The sequence below is a fragment of the Chiloscyllium plagiosum genome, unplaced genomic scaffold (assembly GCF_037043375.1).
Source record: "Chiloscyllium plagiosum isolate Xiang-an unplaced genomic scaffold, Cpla_swu_hap1 HiC_scaffold_45, whole genome shotgun sequence".
Lineage (NCBI taxonomy): Eukaryota > Metazoa > Chordata > Chondrichthyes > Orectolobiformes > Hemiscylliidae > Chiloscyllium > Chiloscyllium plagiosum.
This window is the reverse complement of record NW_028270183.1, coordinates 82,615,913-82,631,691: the sequence shown is the minus strand read 5'-3', so window position 1 is coordinate 82,631,691 and position 15,779 is coordinate 82,615,913. Positions and strand designations below refer to the sequence as shown.

The 15,779-nt window shown below is 42.2% G+C and overlaps 1 pseudogene; it reads right to left on the bottom strand.

Annotated features, from left to right (window-relative positions):
• The window catches only part of LOC148136774 (putative G protein-coupled receptor 139), a 34,506-nt pseudogene extending 19,097 nt beyond the window's left edge, over positions 1 to 15,409 (bottom strand).
• Positions 15,410 to 15,779: the final 370 nt, after the last annotated feature.

Below are 15,779 nucleotides of genomic sequence, written 5' to 3'. Positions count from 1 at the left end.
TCCTCAGTCTCATCACGGTAGTCAAATTGGTGGGAGTTCTTTTGACCAAGCTATCAAGCAGCACAGAAAGTACCAGTTCAGCGTGGTGTTCAATAGTCTTCCATTGTGGTTCTGTTCGCCGAAATGGGAATTTGTGTTGCAGATGTTTCGTCCCCTGTCTAGGTGACATCCTCAGTGCTTGGGAGCCTCCTGTGAAGCGCTTCTGTGATGTTTCCTCAGGCATTTATAGTGCTAAAAATTCAGGAGAAAACATCACAGAAGCGCTTCACAGGAGGCTCCCAAGCACTGAGGATGTTACCGAGACAGGGGACGAAACGTCTGCAACACAAATTCCCAGATCGGCGAACAGAACCACAACAACGAGCACCCGAGCTACAAATATTCTCCCAAACTTCGAATAGTTTTCCATGTGGAGATGGTGCTTTTGTGGAAATGTCACTGGACTACACAAGGCTAATACTCTGGAGGTTGGTAGAAGTTAAAAACAATTAATAAAACATCGCGATCTGAGATCTGGTATCGGTAATCGTAACTTTGAAGCCAATGTCGATTGTAAGCACCAAAGCCCATTCCCAGTGTGATGTCAGGATGCAGTACTACATTGTTTTCCTGGTCTTGTCTGAAAGTGACTCCAGACACACTGACATGTGATCAACTCTTCAATGGTCTCTGATACAGCTGAGCAAGGTACTCAATTGTATCAAACTGCTCCGAGGTCGAAAATGATTAAACACAGCACCAGCTTCTGTATCAGAAGAGGGAACGTGAAACACCTTCATGTTGATCCTGCAGAGCTTTCCTTCCGTTCATCTGAGAGTTTGTGACAACACGTACAGAGCTATCCAACAGACTGCACAGAAACAGAGGACAAGGGATAGGCCATTGAAGACATTGAACAAATACCATTCTAGTACATGGCCGAAATTGTCTTCAATGCATTTTTCTCACACATTGTACGCATCCTTTAACGTGATCTTCTCACACAAAGAAGTTATCAATTATTGACCATTCGAAGCATTTAAAGTAGGAACTGCAGGTATCCTTTCAGTACATGGTTTTTCTATCCCGTTCAATCTAACTAAGCCTGACAAATTATTTCCACACCATACACCTGCAATTTCGCAATCCCTTTCGGGTCTCGAATCCCTAGTTATATTCAGTGCCTTGGTTTCACAGCCTAATGTGGAAGACAATTTAACAGGTTTACCAACGTCTGAATACTGACCTTTACTCTCAACACAATGCAGAGTGGCTTGCCTGTACCGAATATTGTGTTTCAAAGTCTTAGAAATTCCAGCCAGGGAAATTACCATCCCTGCTTCCAATCTGTCTCACCCTGTGAGCATGTTACATGTTTCACTGAGATCCCCTCTCACATTATTCGAAAACCCATGTCATACAACTCCATTCGACTCAAACCCTGATGTCACTACAAACCTGTCATCTCAAAGATCAGTCTGGTCATCTTTCTCTGACCTCCCACAATGTCAAGTTTTCCTTTTATTAGGTCAGGAGTCCAATGCTGCACAATGCTGCACAATGCTTGACATGTGGTCTCACCACCGCCGTGTACAGTTGCAGGAAGACATCCTTACTCCCGAACTCAAATTCCCCTTATAATGAACGTGAACACACCATTAACGTTCCGACTTGCATTCTGTTCCGGTAATAATGCTTTCAGTGACCTCTGTACCAGGAGTTCCAGATCATTTTCAGTGTTACGGCTGCCCACTTGTTGGTCTATGTATACTGGTCAGCCAATGCCTTTTAAATTGGTAGACTGCCGTTCTCTATTTTCCACCAAAGTGCCCAAAGTTACAGCTATCCACATTGCACTTCATCTTCCACGTGTTCGCCAATTGACTCCACTTGATTAATCACCTTGAATTTCCTTTAAGTTCTTCTCACCAACTCACAATCCAAATTCATATAGTGCCATCAGCAGATTTGGGAATATTGCATTTGATTCCCTCAACCAAATGTTGGTGATGTTTCAGGAATAGCTAGGGCCCAGGCACCAATCCCTGTCATATCACATGTGCCTTCACCTCCAAAAAAACTATATTTTATTCCTCCTTACTGATTCCTGCCAGCCGTACAATTCTACAACTATGTCGAAATATTAACAGATGATATTAATATCATCAACAGATGTTACATTTTACAATAGGCTTCGGCCTATTCAAATGTCATTCTGAAAATCCAAATGTATTTCATTCTTTGCTTCTCCGTGATGTACCTACCAGTCAGTCTCTCAGATATGATTCCCATTTTGTAAAACTGCTTTAACTTGTCTATACCTATTAGTATCATTCTATCCCCTCCCTCTCACCAGGATTGGTTTCCCTAGTATTGCAGATAACGTTTTTGTTTTCTTTTGTTTTGCATCTTCTTTGAAGACAGGACTGAAGCAGTTGCTCCATAGTTCTACCATTTCCCGGTTCTCCATTCTCCATTCTCTGATTTCAGTCTGAAAAGAAGCTGCACTTATTTTCTCTTGACTTTCCCATTGGCAGCCCCATTTTATAACACTTCTTCATGCACTGTTTAGCCACGCATCAATTCCTGTCTGAAGATTCTCAAGGATTACCAAAGGAACCTTATCAAATGCCTTGCTGAAATGAATGAGTCTCATGGTAGACTCATTTATAAAGTCAGAATGTATGGAATGCAAGGAGATTTGGCAATCTGGATTCAGAATAGATTGGGTGACAGATGGCAGAGTGGTTGTAGATGGAAATTGTTCTGCCTGAAGGTCAGTGACGAGTGGGGTCAGACAGGGCTCTATTCTTGGGCCTCTGCTCTTTTTAGTTTTTGGAAATGACTTAGATGATGAGGCTGAGTGGTGGGTTATTAAATTTGCAGATACCACAAAGGTTGGAGGTGTCGTTGATAGCGTTGAGGGCTTTTCCATTCTAGATCCCGACATTGACAGGATGCAGACCTGGGCTGAGAAATGGTAGATGGATTCACCCTGGATAAATACAAAGTGATGATTTTGGAAGGTCGAACTCGAATGTTGAATTTTGGATTAAAGACAGAATTCTTGGCAGTGTGCAGGAACAGAGGGATTTAGATGTGCAAGTACATGGTTCTCTCAAAGTCGGCATCAAAGTGAATAGGGTTGTTTAGAAAGCACATGGTGTTTTGGCTTTCATTAAAAGGGGAATAAAGTTTACGATCCACGCAGTTTTGCTACAGCTCTACAAGTCCCTGGTGAGACCACACATGGAGTATTGTGTCCAGCTCTGTTCAGCCTACTATAGGAAAGAAAGATACAGACTTTGGAGAGGTTGCAAAGAAGGTTTGCCAGCATGCTGCCTGGACAGGATGACTTGTCTTATGAAGAGAGGGTGAATAAGCTCGGACTTTTCTCCCTGGAGAGAAGGAGGAAGAGAGGAGACCTGATCGAGGGAGACAAGATAATGAGAGGAATAGATCGTCAATAGTCAGATACCTTTCCCTAGGGCAGGACTGACTGGTACAAGGATTCATTGTTTAAGATATTTGGAGAAAGGTATAGAGGAGACGACAGAGGGAGGTTCTTTTCAGAGAGTTGTGAATGCATTGCCTAGGGCAGTCGTGGATGCAGAATCATAAAGGATATTTCAGCGACTGCTGGACATGCGCGTGGATATCAGTGAGTTGAGGGTGCATAGGTTAAATTATTACATTTTGCATTAGGATTAAAACTCGGCACAGCATCGTGGGCCTAAGGGCCTGTTCTGTGCTGTACGTTTCTATGGTATACATTCTCCATGTTCGACGATTGACCTCCCAAAATCGGACAATCACAGAGCCATAAACTATGTATCATCAGAAATAAAGCACGGTCTACATTACTCCCACTTTCCGACACGTCGCCCGTAGCTGTGAATGTTTTTTTACTTCAAGTGCCCATCCAAGTGCGTTTTTAACGATTCTGACGTTACCGTGGCAATGCTCCTCTCAGGACATACATTCCACCCTTTGTTGGAAAAACAACCATCAAAACCTGTCTAAAACAGAAAACGCTTCACTTCTAATGTGTGCTTCCTTTTTTTTATCTAACCACAAAAAAAAGCAGCTCGGATATATCCAGTCTGTCTATGCCCCTTGTAATCTTATCTTTCTGAAGCACGTCCCCCTCAGGCTACTCTGCTCTAAAGCCAACAATCCGAGCTTCTCAGCCTCTCTTCATAGGTGATATGCTGCATCTCAGGGAACATGCCTGTTCATCCCTTCTGCACCCCTCCCATGCATTTTCATTCTTCTGAATGAAAACAGCACACAGCATTCCACCTGTGGGAAAATAAAATTCTGTTTAGCTCTTACTCTCTGTGCTTAAATGAATAAAGGCCATATCCACAGTCCTGTGGGCCTTCTCAGGTGAATTATTATCCTGTGCAGTCACAATCAGGGATCTGTGGTAAAGCACAATCTGGGCTTTCAATGGTGCTGCCCTTCTTTGAGGATTCCCCTGTCTGGTTCCGATTCCCAAAGTGCATCTCCTCATATTCATAGGGTTACATTCCATTGACCTGCCCACTTGACCTATCTATCCATATCTTTCAGTAACAGAAGACAGTCCTCTTCACTGCCAACCACATAGGAATTTTTTATATTAAGCTCAAACTTACATGTCTCACTCAACCCATCCCCGTCCACCCTCCAATTTATATCATTGATGATTACTGTGAATAATAAGCGACACAACACTTACTCCTGTCTCCTGCTACTGAGAAGATTTTGTGTGTAACTTGTCTTGAAACTCTATGGGGCTTTATCAAAGGTATTGCTGACAACACATATAAACGAACACCTAAAAAAAAAAATAACATTTATTAGGCATGACGTCCTTCGAATGACGTCATGCTGATTATTCCTGATTCTGCATTGCCGATCCAAATGGAGAACATTGTTCTCCTTTTCTGGTTTCTCCAGTAGTTTCCCTAACACTGATCTGATATTCATTGGTCTATACCTCCCTGTTGTATCTCCACCACCTTTCATCTAAAGGTTGTTCTCTATTCCTCTGGCACATCCCCTGTGACTAGATTCTACTTAAACGTTTGAGCATAGAACATTGACCATTGAACATTACAGCACAGTACAGGAATTTCAGCCCTCCATGTTTTGATGACCTTATATCTTTCTCTCAGATTAAACGGAGCCAGCCAACCTTCATTTTACTATCTTCCATGTACCTATCCAGTACTCGTTTAAAGTTTTCTCATGTATCTGACTCTACTAATACTGTGGTCACTGCATTCCACGAGCACAAAACTCACTGTGCAGGAAACTACATCAGGCATCTCCCCAAAACCCTCCTTCAAAAACAAGAAAATTATGTCCCAATATGATAGCCATTTACACCACGGGCAAAAGTCTCTGGCTATTCACTCCATCTATGCCTGTGCTGTACCTCTATCAAATCACCTCTCATCCTTCTGATTTTTCCTTGAGTAAAGCCCTAACTCTCTGAACATATCTTTTGAAGACATGTCTTCCAGTCCAGGCAGCATCCTGGTAAGTGTCATGGCCTTTCCTTTCTTGTATCCCACAGCAGCATGGGATAAAACTCACCTAGTACTGAGGATTTGTTTAATTTTATACTAGGCAAAAGCAATCATTCCTGCTCGCATTTTATGTAAATGTGTTTAAGAGCTTCACAGTCAATCTTCTCGAATTCTTGACATGCATCATCCTTCTCCATAACAAACCAGGGGTGAAGCTTTCATGTAACAATGTAACAATGTTTACGAGCTTCACACAAAGATTGACTGCTTGGTTTCTATTGGACAGTAATTGTTCCCTGGTAATATTTTGCTAGTTGCTGCAATTCTGAATAATCCTGGGATTCCGCCGAACTTTGCCTGCTTGCACTTTTTCATGTTCCGGAGTTAGTCAGTCCCCACTGGTGTGAATTTTCAATGTTTCACTGCGATCACCTCTCATTCGTTGAAACTCCACTGAACACAGACGGAGAATCATCGGACAATCTTCGAATCTGCAGCATTAAACTGGAGAATACCCATTCAGTATATGTGATCAGTATATACTTGCTTATATCAGAAAATCATAACTGCACGCAATGCTACAGCTTCCCTCTCACCAACACTCTGTGAAACTGGCGCAGGATCTTTTTACTTCTCGTGGAAACAAAGTACTGCAGATACTGGAATCTGTACTGAAAAGAAAACAATTGCCGGAGAGCTCATCAGGGCAGGCAGCATAATTGGAGAGACAGCAAGCTGACGTTGAGTCGAGATGACTCTTCATCATCTATCTCGTGATGCCCATTAAATGAAGAAAATCTGAATTTTACAAACTCTGTTTGCATAGGTTCATCTCAATATCATTTGCTTTAAATTTTTTCTTAGAATTCACTGTGTGAACTCCCTAAAAATGTCCCCCGAGCATTCAACTATACCACATCCACAAGTTCTTATTTGTTGATGTCTACAAGAGATATCTTCAAACAAGAAGAATGTAAACTATGACTTCCCTTTCATTAACAGTCAATCATTCCCTTGAAGTTTGCTTTCATTTTCTCAGTGAAAGTGAGGACTGCAGATGCTTGAGAGTCAGAGCCGAAAAGTGTGACATTGGAACAGCACAGCTGTCCAGGCAGTAACGGAGGAGGAGGCGAGTCGAAGTTTCGGGCAGAGGGCCTTCATCAGGAATATGGGATGGAAGCAGAACGAGGCTGACAGGACATCTTTACCTGCCACCGCGTCCATCTTCTGTCCCACCTGCCTTCTCCACCAGTAACTGTCACTTCCCACTGTATCTACCCATCACCTTCCTAGCTACCTTAGCCCAGCTTCATCCCCACACCCTATTTTTCACAGCCTCTGGACATCGCACCACCCACATTCCAGATGAAGTAATTATGGCCGAAACGTCATCCCTCCTGCTACTTGGATGCTGCATGACCTCCCTTACTTTTCCAGTGCCTCACAGTTCTACGAGCACTGAGTGTCCAATATCGCATTTTTAAGTAATAGATCCCAACACATTCCCTCATGTAGATGACAAGATAACTAGTCTGTAGTTCTCGACTCAACCTTTCCTCCCCTTTTAAATATATTAGAATGCGATTATACCCTTACAGTTTTAACTTGGAAGAATGCATGATCTTCCAGGCATTCAATAAGTCGATTTCTGCTTGCTCTGATATTCCGGTATCAAGTGTATTTTGTCCATCAGACTTATCAAAACTCAATAAAGTTTTGTTTCCAATTACTACCTCGTCACTGGCATAAATGATTGCGTTTTAGTTACACATGTTCCTGGGTCATACGTTATTCATGGGAGATTTTCTAAATCTTCCTCCATGAATAAAATACAATTAACTGTTTACTTTTTCTGTCATTTTTTGTTCATTTAAAAACAATACCCTGTCCGCACATTCACTGTTCCACATATGATCTTGCTTTTATTTTCCTTTCAAGAATTGTCAAAAGCTTTACGCCAGTCTTTATGCTTCTTGTTATTCTGCATCATTGTTTTCTTTTCTTTGATTTCCTTCTCAGTTTATTGACCCTTCTTTGTTGTGTCCCAAATTCGCTGATTCAACAATACATGGAATTTTTCTGAGCCACTTCCTTTGATCTAATAAAATGTTAAGCTTTTATTGTTAACCATCTTTTCGTTGCCTTTCTCTTTTGCTATTTGCACCCTGAGGGGATGTACGCATACTTCATACTCTGGAGTGATTCTGCAAGTAACAGTTATTGCCTGTCTTTTTGAAATCTATTTCATGTACATTTTCAGTTCATTTGAAGCCATCACCTTCTTCATTCTTTCCTGGCTTCCGTTACTTAGGCACTTCCAATTGAAAATAAAACAATCAGTTTTGTGTTCAGACGTTGGGCCCTTGAAGACAGAAACAGAGGAATATATTACGGGGAAGAAAGAAGAATTGAATTGGTACTTCAAAACTGTGTTCACTGGAGTACACACAAGCAATTTCCCTGAGGTAACAGTGGCTGAAGGACCTGAAGTTAAGGGAATTTATATTTTCCAGGAATTGGTGTTGGAGAGACTGTTGGTCTGAAGGTTGATACGTCCAAGGGGCCTGATGGTCTACATCCCAGGGTACTCAAGGAGGTGGCGCGAGAAATCGCGGATGCGTTGGTGATTATTTTCCAGAGTTCGATAGATTCGGGATCAGTTCTTGCGGATTGGAGGGTGGCTAATGTCGTACCATTTTTTAACAAAGGCGGGAGAGAGTATAGACCAGTTAGTCTGACCTCAGTGGTGGGAAAGATGCTAGAGTCTATTATAAAGGATGAAATTACGACACAGCTGGATAGTAGCAACGGGATAGGTCAGAGTCAGCATGGATTTATGAAGGGGAAATCATGCTTGACTAATCTTCTGGAATTTTTTGAGGATGTAACTCTGAAGATGGTCGAGGGAGATCCAGAAGATGTAGTGTACCTGGACTTTCAAAAAGCTTTTGATAAAATCCCACGTAGTAGGTTAGTGAGCAAACTTAGGGCGCATGGTATTAGGGGCAAATTACGAACTTGGATTGAAAGTTGGTTGGCTGACAGGAAACAAACAGTAGTGATAAACGATTCCATTTCGGAATGGCAGGCAGTGACGAGTGGGGTACCGCAGGGATCAGTGCTGGGACCGCAGCTTTTTACAATATATATTAATGATATAGAAGATGGTATTAGTAATAACATTAGCAAATTTGCTGATGATACTAAGCTGGGTGGCAGGGTGAAATGTGAGGAGGATGTTAGGAGATTACAGGGTGACCTGTTCAGTTTAGGTGAGTATTCAGATGCAGTTTAGTGTGAATGGTTATCCACTTTGGTGGCAAGAACAGGAAGGCAGATTATTACAGTACAAAGAGATCTGGGTGTTCTTGTACACCAGTCAATGAAGGTGAGCATGCAGGTACAGCAGGTAATGAAGAAGGCGAATATAATGCTGGCCTTTATAAGAAGATGAATTGAATATAGAAGCAAAGAGGTGAGTCAGCAGCTGTATAGGCCCTGGTAACACCACACCTGGAGTATTGTGTGCGGTTCTGGTCTCCAAAATTGAGGAAAGACATTCTGGCTATTGAGGGAGTGCAGCCTAGGTTCACAAGGTCAATTCCTGGAATGGCGAGACTACCTTGCCCTGAAAGACTGGAGAGACTGGGCTTGCATACCATTTAGTTGAGAAGACTGAGAGGGGATCTGATTGAGACATATAAGATTATTGAATGATTGGACAATCTGGAGGCAGGAAACATGTTTCTGCTGAAGGGTGAGTGCCGAACCAGAGGACACAGCTTAAAACTATGGGGTAGACTAGTTAGGGTAGAGATGAGGAGAAACTTCTTCACCCAGAGAGTGGTAGTTGTGTGGAATGCTCTGTCCCAGAGGGCAGTGGAGGCTTAGTCTCTGGATTCATTTAAGAAAGAGTTGGACAGAGCTCTCAAGGATAGTGGAATCAAGGGTAATGGAGTTAAAGCAGGAACAGGATACTGATTAAGGATGATCAGCTATGATCATATTGAATGTTGGTGCAGGGTCGAAGGGCAGAATGGCCTTCTCCTGCAACTATTGTCTATTGTCTATTGTTATGCCAAATTAACTATTCCCAATATCTCCTTTACAGCAAGGTTTTCAATTCGCTCTTTTGATCATACAATACCAATTCCAAAACAGCCTGATCTGAAACTTGGTGCTCAACATCATGTTAAAGGAAACCATTTCACCCATGCTCGTGATATCCATTTCTCCGCGCATTAGCATTCCCTTGGTTTAATGCAGGTTTGACGCAGATTGAATTGCTTCGTGATTTCTGCAGTGACCAGAATCTGTTAGATCTAATTTCCTATTTTATAACATGCCCAACATTCACAACGCAGTGTTTGCTTTACTACGTAACTTTGCTCCATGTTTGCGTCTTCATACTGATCCTAATCTCCACCTTAGCAGATTCAGTGGAATCTGACTGACGCGGGCTCTGGGATATTAATAGTAGATTCATGCAAGGTGTTTGGCAAGGTTGATTTCAGCATTGATATCATGTTGCAACATCTCATCTATTCTTCTTAAGTGTCATTGTGACATTTTTTACCTGATCGCCTGTTACTCTGGAGGAGTGGGGGAGGACAATGATCTTTCAACAACAGTGTCTGTTCCCCCAAACAGCCGAGATTGCTGTAAACTATGAGAACCTTTCAGCAGGTTGGCAAAGTGTTACTGCTACTGAACATGATCGTAATGAGTCACTATTGGATCAGTTTGTACAGATTTAACAGCCTCACTCATGACAGGGCATTAGAATTAACTCAGAGGTTATTCTGAAAGTACTGTATTCATCATAGAATCACTACAGTTTGGAAGGAGGCTATTTGACCCATCTACTTCACACTAATCCTCCACAGCACACTCACACCCTACACAATCTCTGTCATTCTGCATTTTGCGTAGTTAATGTGGGCGGCACGGTGGCACAGTGGTTAGTACTGCTGTCTCACAGCGCCAGAGACCCGGGTTCAATTCCCGCCTCAGGCGACTGACTGTGTGGAGTTTGCACATTCTCCCCGTGTCTGCGTGGGTTTCCTCCAGGTGCTCTGGTTTCCTCCCACAGTCCAAAGAAGTGCAGGTTAGTGAATTGGCCATGCTAAATTGCCCGTAGTGTTAGGTAAGGGGTAAATGTAGGCGTATGGGTGGTTTGCGCTTCGGCGGGTCGGTGTGGACTTGTTGGGCCGAAGGTCCTGTTTCCACACTGTAATGTAATGTAATGTAATGTAATGTACCCAGTCTGCACGTCCCCGATGTTTTAGATAATTGATCTTGGCCAATCCACCTAGACTGGTCATCTTGGGACTGTGGGAGAAAACTGGAAAACCTTGCAGAAACCCATGCAGACAAGACCGGAATATGCAAACTCCACTCAGACAGTGATGCCTGACTGGAACTGAACTCAGGTCTCTGACATTGCGAGGCATCAGAGCTAACCACCACGCTACCCTGTGTGGTCGAAGGAACTCTCGTGCACATCGAAGCATTACAAAGCCTTGTTTCTGCCCAGTATCGGAAAGGGAACTTTCCTATATGAAGTGAATGTGATAATTTCATATTCTGACGCTTCTGTGCTGTCACGCATCATATATCGATTTACATGAAACAGGTTTTTTTTGCGGTCAACTTGAACAGAACTCACCCGTAACAAGATGCAACTTAACACCTTAACACTTATAAGTGGTAGCAATGCGATACAAACCCACACTTACTTTGATACAAAGCCTAAATCCAGCACCTTAGCCAACTCAGCCACACGACCAAATTGAACTGAATCCATGAGTGAAATTTGCTACCAGCTCCTGAGGGTTTTGCTGCATCTCTCGCAGCACAAGGAAGTGATAAATCCAGTGAGCCATCAATTGAACTTAACACAAAGTTCTCTGTCAAGCCCAGGTAACAGGAATGGGAACACTGTTTCCTTTAAACACGGGAATCACGTTCAATCAATATCTGTCTCCTTCTACATCACCAAGTGGAATCAACATCCTAATGGAACAGCAAGATGGGGTTGAGAGAAGTTTAAGCAAGAACTGGTTCATGTGAGGTGTCGGCACCTCTAAGATTTAAACCCTGGATATCTTTGTTTAACGAGATGGCACTTTAAACAACTAAGGCACACGTCATATTAACGGATGAGACAGAGAGATGGGCAGGTTGATGCAACACCTATTAAAATTTACAAGGATAACAGGATTTGTTTTAAAGCTCACCAAGAGAAAGCAATTACACGGCAAATTGAGGAGTCCAATTCAGATATCGGGCCTGGAACAATAGAACAGCAAGAGAAACGTCTTCAAACCTGTTGTAGCAGATAAGGAGGATGCTATTAAATTCCTGTATCCTCATATACTGTTTCAGATAGAAGACAATTAGTCCATCGATACAACACCATAGGACCCATGATAGACCATGCAGCACCTGTATCGTGTTACACAACAGAAGAATGAGACTATTCAGCCTTCTCAATGATGAAAAAGTATAATTGGAAGAAGCCACAAAGTGAGGGGAAATTGTTAGTTTAGAGCAAGGCTATTTCGCCCATTGAGTGTGTTGCACAAGAACAGCAGAAAGACGTGAAGCTTGTTGAGTTTTTTCACGTAAACATAAGGAGGTAATTCAATCGCATTTCTGTTGAATTGGACCAGGAGCAAAACAGTCACTTACTGAAACTCATTTCAGCGATGTAGGAGGAGACTGTTCAGGATCTCGAGCCTGTTCTCGACGTTTTTGAGAAGTCACTTGAGCCTCTTGAAACGTTGCACCATAGCAGGACGATTCTGTAAATCCCCAAAAGTCTCCACAATAACACGAGGAGAACATTCAGATCTTGAGCGGCTTCGTCAGGAAAAGGAGCAGGACATTCAGAGTATCGAGACTACAATGTCCGAAACACCCGGAGTACATTCCACAAATGAAGTAAACCAGGACAAAAATGAATCCATTCAGCCAGTCATGCCTGTACCCAGCAATCGGAGCAGATCTTTGAGCGTTTTGCGTCTGTTACACGGGAAATGATTTGGGAACGTAGAGGTTGTAGAAATGTAAGCACTTAGAATAACCAGCCACACAAGGGGATATAAAGTAGAGAGCAAACTATTGGAATTGATGCTGTTGTTGAAACCTGTTATTAAACGATTAAAAATAGGGGATTGTCAAAGTCCAAATAGAATCCATTACAGTCAACATCATTTTAAGAAAGATAAGTCGAGTATGAATTGTTTGCCAAGTGTATATATAAATGTGTCAAACAAAGTGGAGAAAAGGCATCCTATAGATATATTGTAATTGAACATCCAGATGACATTGGCAGAAGGTGCCCCACAAATGATGGCCATGCGATACAAGCACCAGCCGGCTTAAAAAAATGGTTGGAGGGATGGTTGGCTAACCAATGAATGCCGTGCTATGGAGGTAACAGTGTTGGATTGGCTTGGACAAGGTAAAAAAAAATCACACGACACTAGGTTATAGTCCAAAGGGATTTAAAAAAAAACACTAGCCTTTCAAGCGCTGCAGCTTCAGCAGGTATTAATGAAAATGAAGACCAGAGAGAGATAATTTATGAGGAAAAGATCAAAAGGTCATGCAACTTATGCACATAGATTCAATACATGTAAGATGGCTCTAACATCTTTAGTCAGTGAGAATGGAGGTGAAGGGCTTGATACAGCAGTATTCAAATTTCAGACTTTATGTCAAATCACTGCCTGGAGATAACTTAAGGCATTATCGATGTAAAGGAGGGGACCCTTCTGATCAGGTCATGTATTTTAGGCGTGTGGAGGTTTTGAGTCTGTCTGTGTTTTCAACTGGTGCCAGACCCGTTTTATTTCCAAGTAGGACTTCATAAAATGTCACATTATCTGATGTCCATATATTTTATGGTCTTAAACAAAATATAATCTATCTGCAAATACAAATCAGCAAATATATATTCACACCAAATATTTGAATATATGGGCTTGTGTGCGTGTCTGAGAGAGTATAAGTGTGAGCTTGTGAAAGAGGGAGAGTGAGAGTGTGTCTATTTAAGACACAGACAGATACAGCAGAGCCCTCTCCCCACACGCTCTCACTCCATTGTTTCAGAACTTCGCCTCGCAGCACCTCTGCTTCACTTGTTCATATTGCCGACCCAGATGGTGTAAGTACGGTCCACATGCGCCGTCCAGAATTGAGTTACAAAATGCTCAGTTCCCCGTGATCGTCTGAGGCAAATTATAGCACAACCTCCAACAAACAATCCCCAACACCTCCATTAACGTTTCAATAGCAAAAGTCAGCCAGAATCCCCTCAGCTTCAAGTTAGATGCCTTGTCCTGTACAATAATACTTGGGGTCATCCCCGTTACTGACTGCACGATCAGCTGGGAGGGACCAACAAAGGCGTTCAGAGGACTGGCACAGAACAAGTTTCAAAGATGTGACTCAGATACCATGACCAGGGAAAAATACAGAGGGGCAGGGAGACGAAAAGATAGAAACAAACAATTCATTAACTGAGAACATGTTGTGGAAATATAGCGGAAAGAAAGGCAGAAGTGTTATGCTTTGGACGGTTTAATTCAAAAGAATGAGAACATTGAAAAACGGCTTTGCCAGGTCAACTGATATGGCACGTCACATCACATTCTGAAACTGCCTCACAGAACCAGCCCAGGCAGTAGAAACTGAGACAAGGTAACAGAAAAGCACAGACAGCTGTGCAGACAGTGCTCGTGCATTGGTCAGTAAACCAAGCTTGTGTCCAACATTGGAAGTATTTCAAACCTGTGTCAGTATATTGCTGTGAGCCGTGAACTAGATATCTGCTGAACAAGTGAAGATTTGCAGTAATTGGGGTTCCCGCAAATTTATTTCTGTATCTGTACGTACCAGCTCAAGGAAAGGTTCTTTATGTGTGCTTGCATCTGTATCTGAGGCGGTGGTAGATGTGAAAGTCATTGTGGGACAAAGTACACCCATGGAGGAAATCCATTTTAATATGAGTAACTGGAAGGGGTGATGTCATGTTTGTTAATATTAAAATAATGGCATTACGAATCCCAATAGCAATATAAATCACTGCGCACAAGAGGGATCAAATTTCGGTGCGATTTCAGATACGAGCCATGGAGTGTCAACCCAGATTTGCTTCTTCAGGTTTGATGCTGGAATTGTCAGCAGCAGATTATTGACATCAGTAAGACTGTATTTCATAGGTCAATGTCCCAGATAGGCTGAGCCAGTGAAATATATTCTGGAGTTGTTATGAATGACAATTAGAATGGTGAGTTATGGTAGCAGGAATCAGTTCATGGTCAAAGCGATCACCACAGCTGCACATTGTCTCTTTCAGGCTCAGATATTGGCTCGAAATTGGAGTGAGATTAAGAAAATGATGTTTGTAATCAGAACAGAAGAGACTAATCTCCACACTCACAATATTCAAATAACAGGGGCAGTGATACAATGAATCGTGGTTCACAGCTGAAACTGAAAGATCAACATAGAGACACACAAGGGACTCTGCCAGAATGAAAGAGAGAGAGAGAGAGAGAGCATTAACAATTTGACTGATGTAGATAGTTTGTGGAGTGAATATCTGGATTCAGACTCTCAACTGGTACAATAGCAGCAGCAAGGAGAGTCAGTAAATGAAAATAACAGTATTGTGTTCACAAACGGTGTATGTAATTAATAACTGAAAAGTAAGACTTACCAGGGACACCAACGATAGCCAGGATTGGATAATAAATATATTGAATAATGTTAAGTACATATGTAATTCGCCCTGACAATGGCAAATAATCGTAATATGTAGAGAGAGCCCAAATATTCCACGATAAATCCCTGTCCACTGTTGCAATATTCCGGTATAATGTAGTCAGATTCTGATCCATTGTTGGAACACTCCCGTGTAATGCTATAAGATTCTGATCTGTCCTTCCCCTCTCCCTGGAGCTGCTGATTCCTGCTCGTGCTTTAGTGGCTCTTACTCATTTTTTGGTATAACACTGTGAATGGAGAGCAGTTTTCATTAAAAGATGTAAACCCTCCACTGGGATAATTTGAATCCATGGAGGCTCTCATTAATCACAGTCACTGTACAAACAGTTTCAGTTAACCCCTTCCTTTCATCACTTTTCAATGCCCTAATAAAAGGTAACATTTACTGAGAGGGTATGGATGGAATGAATGAGAGTTTTTGAAGGATGGACCATAAATCTTTCAATGTTTTTAATCCTTCGTGCTTGTATTGGGGAATAGTGC